The sequence below is a fragment of the Lepisosteus oculatus genome, chromosome 14, assembly GCF_040954835.1.
Source record: "Lepisosteus oculatus isolate fLepOcu1 chromosome 14, fLepOcu1.hap2, whole genome shotgun sequence".
Lineage (NCBI taxonomy): Eukaryota > Metazoa > Chordata > Actinopteri > Semionotiformes > Lepisosteidae > Lepisosteus > Lepisosteus oculatus.
Window position 1 is genome coordinate 8151245 of NC_090709.1, and position 18932 is coordinate 8170176.

At 42.6% G+C, this 18932-nt stretch overlaps 1 long non-coding RNA gene and 2 pseudogenes across 1 annotated transcript; 2 read left to right on the forward strand and 1 right to left on the reverse strand.

Moving 5' to 3' along the window:
• Positions 1-1976: 1976 nt before the first annotated feature.
• On the reverse strand, positions 1977-7948 carry LOC138242895 (uncharacterized). The gene is made up of 4 exons (XR_011191769.1): positions 7811-7948; positions 3470-3552; positions 3126-3164; positions 1977-2982 (listed from the first exon to the last, which is right to left on the reverse strand). It is a non-coding gene; the product is annotated as an uncharacterized lncRNA (long non-coding RNA).
• Positions 7949-12912: 4964 nt separating this feature from the next.
• On the forward strand, positions 12913-13031 carry LOC138218589 (5S ribosomal RNA; annotated as a pseudogene).
• A 536-nt stretch (positions 13032-13567) lies between these two features.
• On the forward strand, positions 13568-13676 carry LOC138219251 (5S ribosomal RNA; annotated as a pseudogene).
• Positions 13677-18932: the final 5256 nt, after the last annotated feature.

Here is an 18932-nt window from a genome sequence, read left to right on the forward strand (position 1 = left end):
TCATATTTCCCACAATGGGAAAATTGTGGAGAGTTTCTTTATGTGGAGAATTTACTTTATGTGAATACAAGTAAATCTTCTCATTATGTATGTCATTTCTTATCATTCTTACAAGCAAGTTTATTTTTGAGGGAATCCCTAGTGTAAAATGTAATGTAAACAGGAATTATTCTTAATTTAGAAGATATTGGACTGTGGATAAAAATTGTAGACTGATGTAACAAAATATTTATACAAGTGTAGGAACTGGCACTGAAATAGACCCGCAGGTGCACAAAAGTCTCATTTTGTCATTTCAGTAGATCGGCACACCAGTAACTCTGTGATTGTGATGGACTCTGAATAAATATGGCAAATTTGCTATTCGATCTGGAAACTCAGTTTCACGCTTTCATGGAGGTTTTGCTCAAATTGATTGCTTACGAAGTCTCAGAATGTTTCTGAAACAGGATGTGTGACTCTGAGGACGAGGAGAAGACAAACTCCGCAGCATCTCACAGTTTCTGGAAAGATGGGTCATGTGGAAAATGAGATCCTGAAGTGGAGATTGCAGCTGTGGGAGGAGTTAGGAGCAGGAGGAGATCAGGGACAGACAGATCATGTTGGACACACGCTTCCCTGTGAAGTCACTGCAGAAATACAAGAAATGGACATGAAACTGAAGCTGTCAGGTCAGTAGGGTGACTTATATGAAGTCAATGCCTGAGTGTTTATAAACAGTGTCTTTAACTGCTTGGTGAGAATATAATGAAGAGATGCAGAATGAAGTGGGAAAGACGTGTTTGATATAGCAACGGAATTATCAAAGTGATTATCGTTAAAAACACAATTTATTTACGCATTAAATAATTTGTTTGTAGTACATAGTGTAGAATGAGTTGTGCTTAAAACTTTGCCAGGCAGCAGGGTGGAGCAGTGGTTAGCATTGCTGACTCAAAACACTGGGGTGCTGGATCTGTAGCTTTTTATCATCCTAGGAAGAGAACATTCCAGGATCAGTTCTTACCATTACTCAGTTTCTGAAAATTAATAAATAGCATAGCAGAATAAGAGGATACACCTTTGTATTCTCCCGTGTCAAGTTCTGATTCTGAGAAAAGGGGCTGCTATCAATGAGAAGGAGAGAAGGATTCTTGGCATCTCTACCTTATTTATTCATTCCCAGGACCCTGACTACATCACAACAGTAACTGTAATACTGATTGATAATACTTATTATGTTTAATTATGATTGAGAACAATAAGACATGTTGGAAGTGGAGGGGTCTGTATCTCTCTACTTGCTGGAACTGAACTGTCTGCAATAGAAACATGGGGGATTGATTATATTACTAAATATATATAATATACATCCAAAAGACTACAGAAACTAAAATTATCCTGCAGCTAGGATCACACCTTCCCCTTTCTCGTAACGACAGACTACTGTTCTTCTAAATTCTCTCTATTCATTGTAGGTTTCATTTTACACCTCTCTTCACCTATCCTGACTTCACACATCCTGATTGGCCTCTTTCTGGCACCTGCACCCGCCCCTCACTCCTCCTCTCTCCCTGCTTTTGTTTTCACGCTACATTACCTTTGCTTACTACCCTGTCTTTCACACACCTGAAGTGTGAAATGTTGTGTTTTCTTCTCTTTTCAGCATGGAATAAACCTATTACTTGTTCCTTCGCAGCCTACACATGCTGACACAGCTACCCACCTGAACTAATTATATTGTTGATTATATGGATTATATTGTTGCCAGTGGCCTGGGGCCCCTCACATACCCGGTTATTGTCTTATTGTCTAATGGGGGTGCAATGGCCAACATACATTATTAATAATAAACAAGAATACTGAACATATTTCCTCCAATGATTATAGCAACTGTTTAAACTATTGCAACTATATAGTCACTTTATAAATAAAATAATCACTAATGTATGCATTCCATACATTAAATTTGTACTTGTGACTTTTTGTAAGATAACCCAGCAGATAATTATATTATTTATGATAGCATTATCATAGCATAAATGTAATTATTAACACAATTATTGATGTTCTTCCTATTCTCTGTTGACATGTTTTGCTCCATATTGGTGGATATTCAGTTTTTTATGAGCCCAGTACTTGTATTTCTCTTGCAAGGTTTTAAACTCTACTCAAACCCCAACTTCAAGGTCTTTCTCTGCATTTGATTAAAATTGCGTACAATATTGTACAAATGCAGTAATTTGACTTTGCTGATGTGTAGATTGTTAAAATAATTGTATTATCCAGTTGAAGATTAGAAATATAATTTTTGTGGGGGATTCACTATGGTTTTATATATTTTTTTATTTTAGCATGGGATTCCAAAAAATGAAAGCAATGTATTAACATTGATCCAACAGTTGAAACGTTTTTGTGTTCATTTATTCAATTATTCTTACCTTCATCTTAACATATGACATCTACTGTACATAAAAGATCAGATGTTAACATTTTTCAAATTGTATCATCTTGTATATTAATATGCAGGTACTTTTTATTTGTGGTGGGGGTAATGCGCTTTTGAACCTGACTGAAAGGCCTTGTCCTCTTGTCTTGTGATTTCAGGCTCAGAGGCCAGTGCTCTCCTTGAAGCTGGGGAAAGGGCTCCCCAGCACAGTGAGGAGGAGTGGGGCTCCAGTCTGTTGCAGGAGACAGAGCTCACTGCTGCAGAAGGGAAAGAGACACTCAGTGAGCAGCACACAGAGAGCAGACAGAGTGTGGAGGATCTGGACTCTGTGCCCATGATGAAGACGGAGCCTGAGAGTGGGACACCTGGGTTGTTAGTTTATAATGATTTCACAGAGAATGTTAATTTGGACACTAAAAATATTACACAAGGTTGTAACGGAATGGGCTGTGTCTCTGTACTAGAGCACAAAGAAGAACTGGATGTTTTCAATCTTACAGAGCAGCACATTTAGCCCCAGTTGATTGACCCTGCAGAGCAGCAGACTGAAGCACCTGTTGAAGAGATCAGTACTATGTTACAGCACCCAGAGCCAAATAAATTGAAAAGTCATTGGCACACTCATAAAGGGGAGAGAGTATTCAGTTGCAGTCAGTGTGAGAGGAGTTTTAGTTGCTGAAACCATTTAAAAACTCACCAGCTTATTCACACAGGAGAGGAGCCTTTCAGCTGCAGCCTGTGTGAGAAGAGAGTTAGTCAGGTAGCCTATTTAAAATCAATATTTTTTTTAAATTTATTCACACAAGAGAGAAACAAATTAAATGTAGTCAGTGTGTTAAGAGGTTAAGTTTGGCAAGGAAGCTAAAAACCCACCAGGTTGTTCACATAGAAGAGAAACCATTCACCTGTAGCCAATGTGGGAAGAAATTTAGTCTGGCAGGCAATTTAAAAGCCGACCAACTAATTCATACAGGGGAGAAACTTTTCAGCCTAAGTCTATGTGAGAAACATTTGAGTCAGTTAAACAACTTAAACACTCACCATCATTCACACAGGTGAGAAACCCGTCAGCTGCAGTCAGTGTGGGAAGAGTTTTAATGTCAAGCCTCTTGAAAAGACACCAGCTTTATCACATAGGAGATAAACAGGATAAGACAATACACAGAAAGCTAGAACTGTACAATGATGAATGCATTTAAAAAAAATCAAATTACTGTCTTTTCTCTAATCTATTGCGGCATGGCTAGACCGTGACGTAAATGAGTCTGAGGTCTTTAATCTCCTCAGAACTCACAGGTGCCTGCAACTGTATTGTGTTTTAGATATACAATACCCTAACCTTAAATGTGCATCATCATGATTTTTAAGTTACACAAAATATTGCTCATGCAATTGATCTCCAATATTCTCTAAATACAACCATAACATTTGTTTTCACAGCAGTAAATATTTTAATAAAAATTGACATGTTCTGATCAAAAATACATTTGCATTACAAAGATGTTTTTTTTCCCCCAATTTATATTGCAAGCAGTTACTTATGGACAAAATTGTTTAGTTTCTTGTCTAAAAAAATTTAACCATAGACTCACTCCTCAATACTAAGTACTTTTACAACAAAAATGTGGATTTCACCCATTTGCAGTAAACTAATTTGAAACTCTGTTGTATATGTATTTATACGCAGCAAATCAGCCAGTGTTAAATCAACTCAAAACTTTAACAGCTCCACATTCACCAGAGTTAAATTAACACTTTCTAAATACTTTGAGCCTAAACTCTGACAGTGTTAAACTCTGAGTGTCATTTTCAGAATTATCTGTGTTATTTGTACACTTCTGCAGTATGCACTAAGTGCAGTGTAAAGTGCTCACACTATCCAGAGTTTTTTTAACAACACTGTGGTGTCAATTAATTGACACTATTAGTGTTAAGTAACACTGAATAGGAGAGTGAATACAAACTCTTAAATTTCATTTTCTGTGTGCAGTATATTTAAAACAACTGAAGTAAAATGCTGTTTAGTTGTATGTTTTCTATGTGTGAAAGTTAACCTATAAAACAGGCAAACACAGGTAAAGTCCACTTTAAACTGTTTTTATATGTGAAAAAATGGTTTAAACATTTGTTTTTGGTGACATTTATGCAAGTGGAACAAAAGTTTTAAAAAAAGACTTATGAATAGCTACAACACGTAAATCGTAATTCCATGGTCAAAGGTAAGGAGAAGAAGCACGTTTAGGATGTGCAGTCTCCTCTGGTGTGAGGGAGAGAGGAGCAATGAAATAAGGCAAATAAGAACATAGGATGGAGCAGGTAGAATAGGTAAACAGCAGGTGAGAATGAGTGGGAAGATATGTTCCAAATTTTCACAAGATTTTCCCCATTTCTCTCAACAACAGACTCATCTCCTTCTAATTCCTCTGCGTTATTTGCAGATCTTGGCTTTTCATGTGGACACTCATTCTCACCTGCTCCATGCCCATTCTAACCTAACTGTCTTTTGTTCTTCTTTGCCTCATTTCTTTGCTTTCTCACCCTCCCTCCCAGCAGAAGAGGCTGCAAAGCCGAAACACGTTTGTTCTCTCTACCTTTTACCACAGAACGCACCTTTACATGCTCCATTGCGGCCAATGCAGGATCGCAGATCCCTACTCGAACATCTAGCTCTGCCTTCTGCAAAAGGCCCTCATCCAATCAGCATTCCCATATACAATAACGCAATTACATTTTTCAATAAGGACATATATGTATAAACCATATTATAACAAATATAAGAATAACATAAATGTTTTCATCACTACCATATGTACCCTGAAGATCAAAAGGCTTTCACAACTTCAAATCCTCAAATTTCAGAACATCCCTTTCCTCACTTTCAGTCACTTGGAAAGCATGGTAATGTTCATCAAGGTGATTTGTGAAGAGCTTGTCCACCAAAACATAGATGGTGTTATCAATCATCAGTATTTTATTAATTTTGCAGAAAACTAATAAATTTATTGTTCAATCTTACTGCAAATTACAAGTCCTGGTCTGTACTATATACCATCAATTTTAAGTAATTTGTAATAGACACATTCTTTTATAAGGTCAGTTGAAGAGTTTTTGCCAAACCAATACCACTAGTAATGTAATTAAAAGAGAATGTCATTGGTCCTCAGTATGTCTTACTGATAATTTTTCCCAACGATACCCAACATCCATTTAATGTTTCTTAGCAATTGATTTTGTAAGGTTCTTGAAGTCTTTCAGTGTGGTTTTAGACACTTTATGTTTGCCCTCAAGCCCCATAGTCCATACATGTGTTGTAACAGAAGGAATAAGGTTCTTGATCCCGAGATGAAGTAAAACAGATGAGTTTATTGCATGCAAGGAACAATAAAGCCGAAGTCTTGTTTCCCGCAAGAAACAACAAAACTGAAGTATTGTTCCCCATACTGGTATAAACTTTTGGGTTATATAGTGTCTTCTTCTCCGTTTCTGACGTCACTCGGTCTGATGGTAAAGAGGGGGGTTCATGGTATTTGGTCAGTTTACGAGGTCCTGGCCAAATGGTCAGTTTAAGATTACACCCAGGGGGGTTCCTAGCTTGCATCTGCAATCCTTATCAGTTAACCCCCTTTCCTGCCATAAACCCCAGCTTGTGACTTAGAAGTCTAAACCTCATACAGAAAGGATTAAATTCAAACCCCCGTCTTCACATCTTTCTTCACATGTAACAAAGGACTTATTATACAGCTTGGATAATGTACCATGTAGTGATGCTTTGGAATTAGGCTTCTCTCTGGATACAACAGTTTAAGAAGTTTATGATGGTCAATAATCAAATACTTCAAATGTTCAGTCATACCTTCAGTATGAATAAGGGAGAAAACTATAATCATTATTTCAAACCGCAAATTCCAATTTTGATTTCCTTGATGGACAAACTCACCAAATAATAGAGGAATGTTTTTGACAAGGCACCAAGTTCGTATAGCATTCAGCCCAATATTACGACCTGTGCCTTCAAAGTTAACATTTGTAGGATGTTTGTTTTATGCTCTAAAAACCCGTAATCAAAGGAGTAAATTCTTAACACATCTGATTTGAAAGTTTTCTGTTAGATATTCAAAAAGTAATTTCACCTCATACTGAGCCACACCCACGAGAAGCTAATGCATGATGTCATGGTGAGTAATTATCACACACATGAAAATATTGTAGAGTTGAAGACTGATTTTTTTTTCACATCATAAACTGAATTGGGCTGTGGGTCAACTTGAAGAGACTGCCAATGCATTTCAAAAATGTATTTTCCCCACAAGATTATTTTGGGGTCATCCTATGTATAGTCTGGGCATCTCTCTTATCAAACAAAGGTGACAAAAATAATTTCCAGCAAAAGATTCTGTAAAATCAATAATAATGTGCATTCCTAAATTATCACCAGTAATACGAAAGATGGTACCATATATTCTGTCAGTGGAAAAGGGAAGATCTATTTCATGACCTTCTAAAGTTCTGGTATAATTTAGCAATGGTACCGGTATAACATCAAAAACATACTTCTTAAGGTCCTGTATATAAAAAAAGCGATATCAAAAGAATATTCATAACAGCTCAGTTGAATTTTGGTGGCACATTTCCAAGAACAAAATAAAGGCACCCAATCTTCTGATCCCCACGTTTAGAGCCAAGTGGATTAGTGGTTTCAAAATCATCCTAGTTGAATGTGTGGCTCAGTTTTGAGAACAGTGGACGAGACTTAAAGTAACTTCCATCACAAAAATCTTGGTGTATGACATTCTCTAAGCAACTCATAAATCTAAGAATTCCAGCACATGAATTTAAATGTTTCCAAAATGGGGACATATAGAAACATGTCTCTCATGGGCACTTGATCATAAGTGCCAGTTTGCCGATTTTAGCAGCAATCATATCTTACCCCAAGCAATATTTATTTTGGTTAATCAATTCCCCATTTTTTTCTGTATTGAAGTGGATAAATGGCTTCTCGAAATTTGCCAAACTTTTCTGTACTGCAGATTGACTGTTATCATCTGTAGGTAAAGCTCAGAGTATCAAGTAATAGGTTTATTCCATACTGAAAAAAAGAAGAAAGAAAACAACGTTTCGGCCGTGGAGCCTTCTTCAGGTGTGGAAAGAAAACACAATGTTTCAGCCCTGGAGCCTTCTTCGCTCCACGGCCGAAACGTTGTGTTCTTTCTTCTTTTTTTCAGCATGGAATAACTTGTTCCTTTGCAGCCCACGCATGCTGACGCAGCTACCCACCTGAACTACTAAAGCTCAGAGTCATGCTATGATTTAGAATGCAGCTCACATTAAAAATAAAGGCACAAAATAAAATCAGCATCACTCTATAAGAGTTAACAATACCTCTTTTGCTGTAGTGTCATCTACATCAATGCTTGTGTTGGCCCTTCTGGGGGAAGGCTCGGAAAATCTTAAGTCGGTATCACTGGATGAACGGGACAATGTATCCATGCAGGAACTGGGTGACGAAAGGCCAAGGGATTCAAGTTCTTTAAAAATAAATAAGGCAAAAGAAGACAATGAGAAAACTATTGTTTTAATGAAAACAATATTCATTAGGATCAGCTAAATGTGATTCACCCTCATTACTATCTTTGATAGTTAAACAAAGGTTTGGGTTTGATTGAATTAGTTCTTGAAGTGTGTCATCTTCAGCCTCCATTAGTGTGTCATCATAGATGTGTAACTCCGCATCAGGCATCAGTTCAAATTTCCTGTACACTGAATATACATTATTAAAAAAAAAAACAAATACCACTTTCAAAACAGAATACACATAAACGCATCAATCATGTTATCATTAAACAACAAATATTTTTTATCAGTTAATACTTGCCTTCACTGAGGAAATCATCATGGGAAAACCCTGGTGCCAGTCTTATACACTTATTTAATTTCTTTAAATTTAATCTTCAATTTAAAAAATCATGGAATTATGCAATTGAAAACGCATCAGTTATGGTAGTAGAGCCTACATCACGTGCTGGTCATACAGCAAGCGGTGAGGTTGATAAAGGTCTTAAATGTAGAGCAATGTTACCTTAATATCTCCGAAAGCTAGATGTCATTTTTAGAACGGTACTTAATGGACATTTTACTTTGGCTGCCTTTAGGATCGAGTAATCGTGTAACTAGCTTGGTTGACTTGCTCTACAGTAGATACCTGGTTTTAGTACTCAACGCAGCATCGTTATGTAATGTAAAGCTTCCACGCTCGATAATGCTCCGGCCTGCAGTAACTTATAATTTGTTAAGCATTTATTGCATACTATCAGATGTTTAATTTTTCTGTCGAGACAAATACACGGAAGGACAAAGCGAAACTAGCTATATAACGTTGTGAAAACGTGATGGACTGTTATCTATGCGACGACGTTCAATAGAAAAATATGTCGTTCAGTAGCAAACACTGTATTTAGCTAAGTTACATAACGTTGCAAAATAGAGTAGTAAAACAAGCTATCCACTTTACAGAAAATCTTGCAAACTAATTTCACGACTTTACTCGATCCTAAAAGCAAATAAACAAAGTAAAAGTTATTATTGATAACAGTTTTCGAAATGGCATTTAACTTCGAAAGATATTAAGTAAAGAAAGAGCACACTGCATTTAAATTTAAGACCTTGATCAAACTTACCGTTCGTTAATGACCAACACAAGATACAGATCGTGCTGGCAGCGTCAACAGGTGTTGTATTTAACGCTAACATTGTAGCTTTTTTCAACTGAAAGCCTGTACGGAAGCCCGTTAGTGACACGGAGAAAAAATGCGTTTTATGTAACTTCGTTTCAGTTTAAATTGAATTATTATTTCGTAAATAATACTGTATAATTTAGTTATATATTGAAAAATATTTGCAATTATATTACCCCATGCAAATACCATATTCATTTATTGACTATAAAGAAGATTACGAGGCTGAAGTTCTTAATCGCCAGTTTCCTATTCGCGTTTTTTCGTTCCACCTTAAATGCTGCTGCTGTGATATTATGTCGTCCTTCGCCTTTCGGTCAGAATTAATCAGGATAGAATACTGTAGACATCTTCAGTGGAAGGGGATATCCAGATAAATAGCGACTGTGCAGATTGTATTGTTTGTATGGAATATATTTCAGAAAAGCGCAAACCAATTTAAAAAGCTCACAATAACACACATTTACACTGGGAAAAGGTGATTGCACTTTCTGCTGTATTGCTATGGCCCTCTATCCTGATTACAAAATCGTCTCACAATTCTGACACCGAGGTGTGAGAGACAATGTGACAGACTGTCAAAGCCTGAATTACAAGAAATTTTACTGTACCATTTTTTAAATATGATCCTCTGAACATGGCACTTGTTCTGTACAAGTCAATTGATAAAACCCGGCCTGTAAATGTTGCTGGAGAACGTAAAAGAAAGAAACAGCTGCAACCACAAGAATAACAACAAAAAGGTCATTTTGTTATTCAATGTCCTTTTGAGACATGCACTGTCAATGCACACAGGTACATGCTTGACTTCGTTAGAACGTGGACAAATATGTTTTGTTGAAAGTGTGGAACGTTTTAATAACTTATTCCTTTCTTACACGGAATAAAAGAACAGAGTCTTTATAAGACAAAAACAACCCAGTGGGCAATGATTCGTCCAATATACATATATATAATAGCGAAAAAACAGCTATGTGTATATATACATTGCCGCAATGTATAATTAACATTGAATTGCAATGGTAATTTCGACAATATTAATAACTGCATTAACAGATGCAGCCATTCAAAACAAGCGAGGTATGCTGCAGTATAACACAGTGGGCGTGTCGCAGTACACCGCATCATACCGGTATGCAACTTAGATTATGTTAATAGCATCCGGAATCACCTTGTAAAACCACCAGGTGGAGCTAATAAAGGTTAACCTCTCCTGTACAGCATTTGAGCTGTCACCAGAAAACATTGGTTTCGAATCCTGATCACTGCAGAGGGACAATCTTTATTCAATTAAGAATTTAAGTTGTATACTCTTAAGACTTTTAAATTTAAACAGTGTATTACAGCATGTTGAACATTAAACATTAAAAAGGCGGTATATTTTATAAAAGCAAGATTGTTCTGTTGGACAAAAGTACACAACCTATCATACACAGCCTTTATCATAAATATTTTGATTATGCAGGAATATTTTATGCATCAAAGTCTTTACCGAAGATATTACTAATAGTATTAATAATGAATGACCTTGGACAAGCTGTAAGCTCAAAGTATTACCCTGGTCCACATTCTTTGTAACCGTCTTTGTAAACGAAAAGAGTTTATTTTTTCATTGACAAAAAGTAACACCACAGCATTTAGTTGATCCGATCACGCATTCGTTTCCAATCATACAAAGTAATTCTTGAGAATCTCCGATTCACCATGCCTTTCACATGCTCATAAACGATATTAATTTAGGAACATAAACATATTACTGTATGTAAACTGTACTGTATATTGCTGGTCTTGGTAGTTTAAAGAAAAAATACACACCAGTATTCCATTTCTCCCTAAACATTTTAAGCATCAAAGTCTTACATGTTGTTATTTGGGAAACGTTTTTACGTGCTCCTTCTGACCATATTAGGATTATATACTTTGTGAAAAGTGATAGTCTTTTAACCTTTTCTGTGAATTTGCTTGTTATCTAACAAATGCATACTTTTAGAATTTGATTAACAGGGAATATAATATGGAATTGCATATGTAAAAAAAATAATAATGATATAATTATATTCATGTACTGTCTGGCGGAATAAACTGAAGAGGTTAGTTAATGCGACATGGAATTATTAAGAATTATCACCTCTTTTTACACTTGAGAACAAATGAGAACATTGTAAGACTCTGATGCTTAAAATGTTTAGGGAGAAAGTGGAATACTGGTGTGTATTTTTTCTTTAAACTACCAATACCAGCCATATACAGTCTGTAACAAAGGGATTTCTATATGTCTTTATTTAGTGGTTATATTAGTGACAAAGGTTAAACTTTTAGCTCCAGTAACGCGTACGCCGTATGGCATACATGTTTGTTTTGGGTTTTGCTTGTTCACATATCTTCCCTTTTTATAAAACGACACGGTTGAAAACTGTTCCAGAGCCACTGTTGTTTCATCAGTGAAAAGTACATCATGAAATGCCTCTCCCTGTTCAATCCTCTGGAAAAAAGAAAAGGAGCATAAAGCGTCTGATGGTCATAAACGATATTCATTTAGGAACAACATCAGAGATATGTTTTTAACTGCACTGTATCGGAGAGAATACCATAGTGTGTTTTTTTTTTACTCCCTGGCGGAAACTGGCTTCCATAAGAATCAGTATGGCTCAGAAATTAAATAAAACTTCAACATGATAGAATTTAAGTCATTTTAATAACAATGAATAGTCACCTATGCGTTACAATATAAACATTTATATTGATTTAAATCGCGTTTAAATCGCCTTTATTTAAAACCCATAAATAAAGCTGATACTGTTTAGACTTTTAATTATTTAAAACTGTATTACAGCAGCACAATGCACAATGCAACGTAAATCGCTATGTTTGTCTTCTGTGTAATAATGTTCACCTCTCTGTCCAGCAAATTAACAATAGTAATAATAATTAACTTTATTGTATACAGTGTGGCGGCTCCTCAAAGCGCTTTACAGTTTAAAAACAATAACAACACAACAATACTGTTAGGCTGGGAAAACGATTTTTTTTTTAAGAAATACAAAATTAGATATAATGATGTGTTCTGGCATTAACGAAGAGCATAACACGTGGGCGGCGTAGCGGTTGGCTCTGGCTTTCCCATCTACTATATACACTGCAAATACAACCCCCCTCTTTGCGGGAGTGCTGGCTGTGACGAATTAAACCGGTTTCACAGGTATTTTCAAAGTAGAAGGGGGCGAGATTTCAAGCGAAAGAAACCTCCCCCCTTCAAAAATTTTTCCAAGAAAGTTTAGCCTTTCTGACTAATGAAACCACTAAATAAAGACATAAATATAGAAATCTTAAGATTTTTAAAATACATGACTTTGCAAAAATTTATTTAAAAATAAAAATGATTGCAAACGCCAGCGGAGAGAGAGAACAGGGGAGGGATGTTGGTTTTGCATAAGGGGCGGGGCTATGGAAATGTGTCTATTTGGAAATGTGGAGTTACATGTTCTGGCTGTTTGTGAATTATCGTTGTTGAGTATGGAGTGTTGAGGTATTGATTTTGTGTAATGTTTTATGTTCAAAAATTGAGGTCGATTTTGTTTATAATAAAGAGGATATTTGATTTTGTATTGCTGTTGTTATCTTTGTTTTTGGTTGTTATTATGTTTAGATGGTTGTTTTTGTTGGTTGGTCGTTATTGTGGTTATTAATCGTCGTAAAAGAGGTGACGGAGCTGTCCTCTCTATAAGAAGAGTGCCATTGAGACACTCTCTCGTTTATGGCCACACCCCCTTGAGCACGCCTGATCTCATCTGATCTCGGAAGCTAAGCAGGTACGGGCCTGGTTGGTACTTGGATGGGAGACTGCCTGGGAATACCAGGTGCTGTAAGCTTTAAAGCGCAGGAGGCGCCCTATCCCCGCTCTCTCACTCATTCCCCTGTTCACACGTGCAGTGCGGCTTTTCCGTCTGTTTATTTGTCAGCTTTGGCGAGACACGGGTGCTTGTGTATTAGCGTGAGCGTTTTTTATTCTGATCATGAACAGTTTTACAAGTCCGCAAAGGATCGAGGAAAGGTTTATCGCCAGCTGAAAAGAGACACAGCGCTTCAGCTGTGGAGACTTATTCGGCTGGCATTCTGGGAGTCACGTTTTTCAGAATTGTATTGAGATCATTTCCACAGAGCTCAGATGTCAACGCACAGCAGCAGCTCTCCACAGCGATCCTCTATAGCTCCCTTTCTCCCGCAGCTCCATCCTCATTGGAAGGAAGCAAGACTGAAAGGCTGAAGTGAAATAAAGTGGGGACGAAGGCAGTGAAGACAGAGAACGTGGGAAGAAGAGAAAAACGCAAGGGAAAAAAAGCAGCGTCGTAAAAGAGGTGACGGAACTGTCCTCTCTATAAGAAGGGTGCCAGTGACCTTTTCTCTCGGTTACGGCTACACCCCCTTGTGCATGCCTGATCTCAGAAGCTAAGCAGGGACGGGCCTGGTTGGTACTTGGATGGGAGACCGCCTGGGAATACCAGGAGCTGTAAGCTTTTAAGCGCAGGAGGCGCCCTATCCCCGCTCGCTCGCTCATTCCCCTGTTCACATGTGCAGTGCGGCTTTTCCGTCTGTTTATTTGTCAGCTTTGGCGAGACACGGGTGCTGGTGTATTAGCGTGAGCGTTTTTTATTCTGATCATGAACAGTTTTACCGGTCCGCAAAGGAATCAAGGAAAGGTTTATCGCCGGCTGAAAAGAGACACAGCGCTTCGGCTGTGGAGACTTGTTCGGCTGGCGTTCGGGGAGTCGCGTTTTTCAGAATTGTATTGAGATCGTTTTCCACAGAGCTCAGATGTCAAAGCACAGCAGCAGCTCTCCACAGCGATCCTCTATAGCGCCCTTTCTCCCGCAGCTCCGTCCTCATTGGAAGGAAGCAAGAGTGAAAGGCTGAAGTGAAATAGAGCGGGGACGAATGCAGTGAAGAGAGAGAACGTGGGAAGAAGAGAAAAACGCAAGGGAAGTATAAGAAGGGTGCCATTGAGCCCTGCTCTCTCTTACGGCCACACCCCCTTGAGCAGGCCCTCTGACGTCACAGGGGGCGTGGTCAGCGTGAGAGCAGGAAGAAGGAGAGGAATAGAGGATTTGTTTGTCTCAAGTAAGACTTTGTTTTTTGTGTTTTTTTGGTGTTTTTGGTTGATTTTTGAAGCCCTCCCCTTCAGCCTAGCGCTGTTTAGGGAGGGGAGAGACTTTTGTTTTTTTGTTGTTGCTTTTTTGTTGCTTTCCGAGTCCTGTTTGTGTTTTAATGGATGGAAAAAACATGGAGGCAGAGAATGTTATTGTAGTGGAGGAGGAGAGTGGTGTAGGAAAGAGAAGGATGAGGAATTCAGACCGACCCCCCCCCGGCGGGTTTTTGCAAGGGCGCATACTGTTGTGGTGGATGTGAGCGGCATGGAGAAACCATCTGCGGGTGCTATTATCGCAGCAGTGCACGGTGTCTGTGCCGCCCCCGGACGCCAAAAGAGATTGAACTGACTCTGGACTCAAAAGAACATGCGGACGCGGTGGCTGTGGGGCTGGATGTGCAGGGCACACCCTGCTACTGCCGCTGGCTGGAGCTGAAGGAGGTAGTGGTGTCCTTCCTCCACCTCCCGGCATATATCTCAGACGAGACTATCAAGGAGAAGCTGAGTAGCTGGGGGGTGAGAGTGATTTCGGTCATCAGGATGCGCCACTACCCTGGGACCACCATTGCTGATGGCACGAGGTTTGTTCGGATTCGCTTTCCCGAGCATGTTGCCTCGTTGCCATACAGCACCCGCCTCGCCACGGCAGAGGGGGAGCAGTACTTCAGGGTCCTCCACGACCAGCAACAAAGGGTGTGTTATGTCTGCCTGGACTCGGGGCACATCGCCAAGGACTGCCCCGAGTTCCTCTGCTATGAGTGCAGACAGCCCGGCCACCGCGCCAGGAACTGCACCAAGTGTGACCAAGCAGCAACTGCAACGGCGACAAGACCCTGGCAAGGTGGACATAGGCCCAGACGAAAAGACGCCCGAGGACCCAGAGGAGCCTGAGGGGAAGCGCCCGGTTGCCCTGCAGCGGCCACAAGACACCTGCCTGCCAGGTGAGGGAGCCTCTTCAATACTCGGTCAGGCACCGTTGGCAGAGACTGAGGAAGGGGAGTTGGATATGGTCGTGGGAGGAGAGGTAGGGGAAGTGGTGGAAGAAGGAATGGAGGATGGGTGTCTTGAGATGGATGGGGCAGGGACAGAGGAGGGGGAATTACAGAGCATGGAGATGGAGGGGGAAGGGGAGGTGGTGGAGATGGATGGGGTGGAGAGGGAGGACAGGGAGGAGGGGGAGGGAAGTGGGCGAGCCGGGGTACAACCGCCTGGGCCCTCGAAGGCCGGGATCCAGTGGCACCACATCAGGCCTCAGCCCAACCTCAAGCCCAGTTCAAGAGTTGTTCGCAGACCCATCCCTGATGTCTCTGCGGTGGCGGAGACATTAGGTGGGGAGGAAGCAGCAAGTGTTGGCAATGAGAATGTGGCATAAAGGGCGGGGAAACTGTTGTGCGGGCCGGAGAATTAACTTCACTCTTTCCCGGCCATATACGTGATGGCATCTTTCGCCTCTTTAAATGCCAATGGGCTGAGGGACAGAGCGAAGCTGGGGGCAGTGTTGGCTTTGCTGGGGCGGACGGATGTTGTCTGCCTCCAGGAGACCTTCTGGGACGAGGAGTGTGTCCGGAAGGTGAGAGCACAGTGGGACTGGGAGCTGTTTTACAGCAACGCCTCCGGCCTGTGCAGGAGGGGGGTGGCCGTGCTGGTGAGGAGGGGAGTGTACGAGAGCGTAAGGCTCCTGCACCGCGACACGGACGGCCGGCTCCTGCAGGTCTGTCTCGGGTTTCTGGGACAGTCCGTGCTGCTGAGCAACATCTACGCCCCCAATGGGGAAGCTGAGCGGCTCGCCTTCTTCAAGCAGCCAGGGCTGGTCGTCGGAGATTTTAACTGTGCACTGAGTGCGCTCGATGTCGCGGTTGGGATGATCTTTAAAAGCAGCGCTGCTCGCAGCTTCCTGGAGCGCAGTGCGGAGGCTCACGGGTTCGTGGATGCGTGGTGTCAGGCTTATGGTGCGCGGAGGGACTTTTTTCGGCGGCAGGTCGTTGAAGGTGTCTTGAGACAGAGCCGGATCGACCTGTTGCTGGGGCACATGAGTCTCATCCCGTGCCTGAGCCGGATGCGTTATGTGTTCACGGCCCTGAGCGACCATGCTGTGCTTCACTTCTCTGTAGCAGGGGCACAGAAGGACCGGGACCCTGGCCCCTGGTGCTTTAATAACGCGCTCCTGGGTGAGGCTTCATTCTGTCAGGGCATAGAAGACCTAATCCGGCAGCAGCTGCAGTGTCCCCTGTATAGGTCAGAAAAGCTGGTCAGGTGGGATAATCTCAAGTACGGCATCAAAGAGTTCAGTATCTCGTATGGCCTGTCCCAGGGGTGGGAGAAGGCCAGGCGGGAGAGAGAGCTTCGGGCTCGGATCGCCTCAGAGCTCGGGCTCCTGGCAGATCACGGCAGGGGCTGCGAGCTCTTGCTGGAGCTGAGGGGTGAGCTGCAAGCCCTGGAGGAGGAGAAGTGGAGAGGAGCCAGGGTGCGCAGCAGAGCCCAGTATCTTGCCAAGGGCGAGAAGAGCACGAGGTTCTTCTTCGGCCTGGAGCAGGAGAGGCAGCGCAGCTCCTTCATTGAGGAGCTGGTGGGAGAGGACGGTGTGCGGCTCCCTGCCCCCGAGGCCGTTAGGAGTGAGGTGTTTTCTTTTTATAGCGCCTTGTTCTGGTCCGAAGGGGTGGATGAGCAGCAGACCCGGGCCATGCTGGCTGGGGTGAGTACCCGCCTGTCACAGAGCGATCGTGAGCTCTGTGACAGTGCGCTGAGCTTGGAGGAAGTGCTTGAAGCACTTCGGGGCTCGTCTCCTAACAAGAGTCCTGGGTGGGACGGGCTCTCCTCCAAGCTCTACAGACACTTTCAGCAGTCCCTGGGGCCCCTCCTTCTGGAGTTGTTCCAGGAGATTGCCAGGACCGGTGCTCTGACCCCATCTATGAGAAGGGGGGTGATCTCTCTTGTCTACAAAAAGCAGGGGGATCCCTCCCTTTTGAAAAACTTTCGCCCGATCAGCCTGTTGAACACGGACTATAAGATCCTAACTCGTGTTCTCTCCCTCAGGCTCGGGAAGGTTCTGCCCAGGATCCTGTCGCCTTCGCAGACCTACTGCGTCAAGTGGAGAGACATTGCGGACACGGTGTGCTCCATCAGAGATGTTGTGGACCTTATGCGGGAGCAGCCGAGGGGTGGATATGTCCTGAAACTGGACCAGGAGAAGGCCTTTGACAGGGTGGAGCATTCCTTCCTGTTTGAGGTCTTGAAGAGCTTTGGCTTCGGCGAGGCCTTCATCTCCTGGGTGAGGCTCGTGTACAAGGGGATCGTGAGCTGTGTCAAGGTGAATGGTTCCCTCACGAGCTTCTTTCCAGTGACCTTGCCTGGGGGCACCGCCACCTCGTTGATCTACCAATATGCTGACGACACCAGACTGACGTTGGCAGAGGTGGCGGAGATCTCGGCCATTTTAGAGGTGGTGCAGGCCTACTGCGCTGCCTCGGGCGCCAAGGTAAACTTGGAGAAGTCTGAGGTCATGCCGGTGGGGAGGGCAGACCTTGCCCCACTCTTCGGCTACCCTTTCAGGGTTGAGACGGGTCACCTGAAGGTCCTTGGCATCTACATTAACGCTGATAAGCAGGCCACTGGGCTTCTCCTGTGGAAGGAGAAGCCCATTAAGATGAGGGCCAATTAAATCGGTGGAGACACAGGTCCCTGACCCTAAAGGGAAGGGTCCTGCTCGTTAACACACTGTGCCTGTCCCTCTTGTGGTACCCACAGTCTGTGATGCCTCTTCCTGAACGGGTAGAGAACGAGATTAGGCAACTGGTGGTGGGATTCGTGTGGGAGGGGAAGCCTCCGTGGGTCACTCATGACACCCTCATTGGGGAAATCTCCAGGGGTGGGCTGAAGCTGTGTGATGTAGGCCTGAAGCTGAAAAGCTTTAGGCTGAAAGTAGTGAAGAAGTTCCTTGACCTGGATAATGTCAGCATTTGGAAGATTGGTATGGCAAGCTACCTCGAGACTTGCGGGGGCTTGGGGCAGGAGACCCTCCTGGTGAGGCTGACTCCGGGGTTGATAAAACATCTGCCCTCCTTTTACAGGGAGGTCCTGCTGGCGAGGGGGTAGTTCATGTCCCAGCATGTCTCCTACACGCCGGAGACCCGGGCCCAGCTTCTGGAACAGCCTCTGTTCCTCAACCCCCTGCTGGTGTCTCGATGGAACAGGCAGCTCTACGAGGCTGGCATATCCAAGGTCAAGGATCTTCTTTATGAAGTAAAGGACGGATTTCTGCCCACCCAGGCTATTGTCGACGCTGTGCGAGAGGTCAACGACGAGCTGCCTGTCAGTAAGATCCGTCAGGATTACGAGCAGCTCAAACTCGGTCTCCCGGACAGTTGGCTGGAGAAGCTCCATCTACAAGACGGGGCAGCAGGCCTGGCCTGGCCGGAGCTGAGGGTGAAGTGGGGGGACCGTGGGGTGGACCTCCTGGGGTGCACCACCAGCATGTTCTACAGGCTGATGGTGGCGAAACGCTTCAGAATGCCGGTCTCAGAGGTGTTCTGGGGTAAGATCTTCCCCCAGCTCGAGCCAGGGCGTACTTGACGGATCTGCTGGATGGCCTGTTTCGCTCTGTTCGAGGAGCTGTTCTTGACGGGGTGCC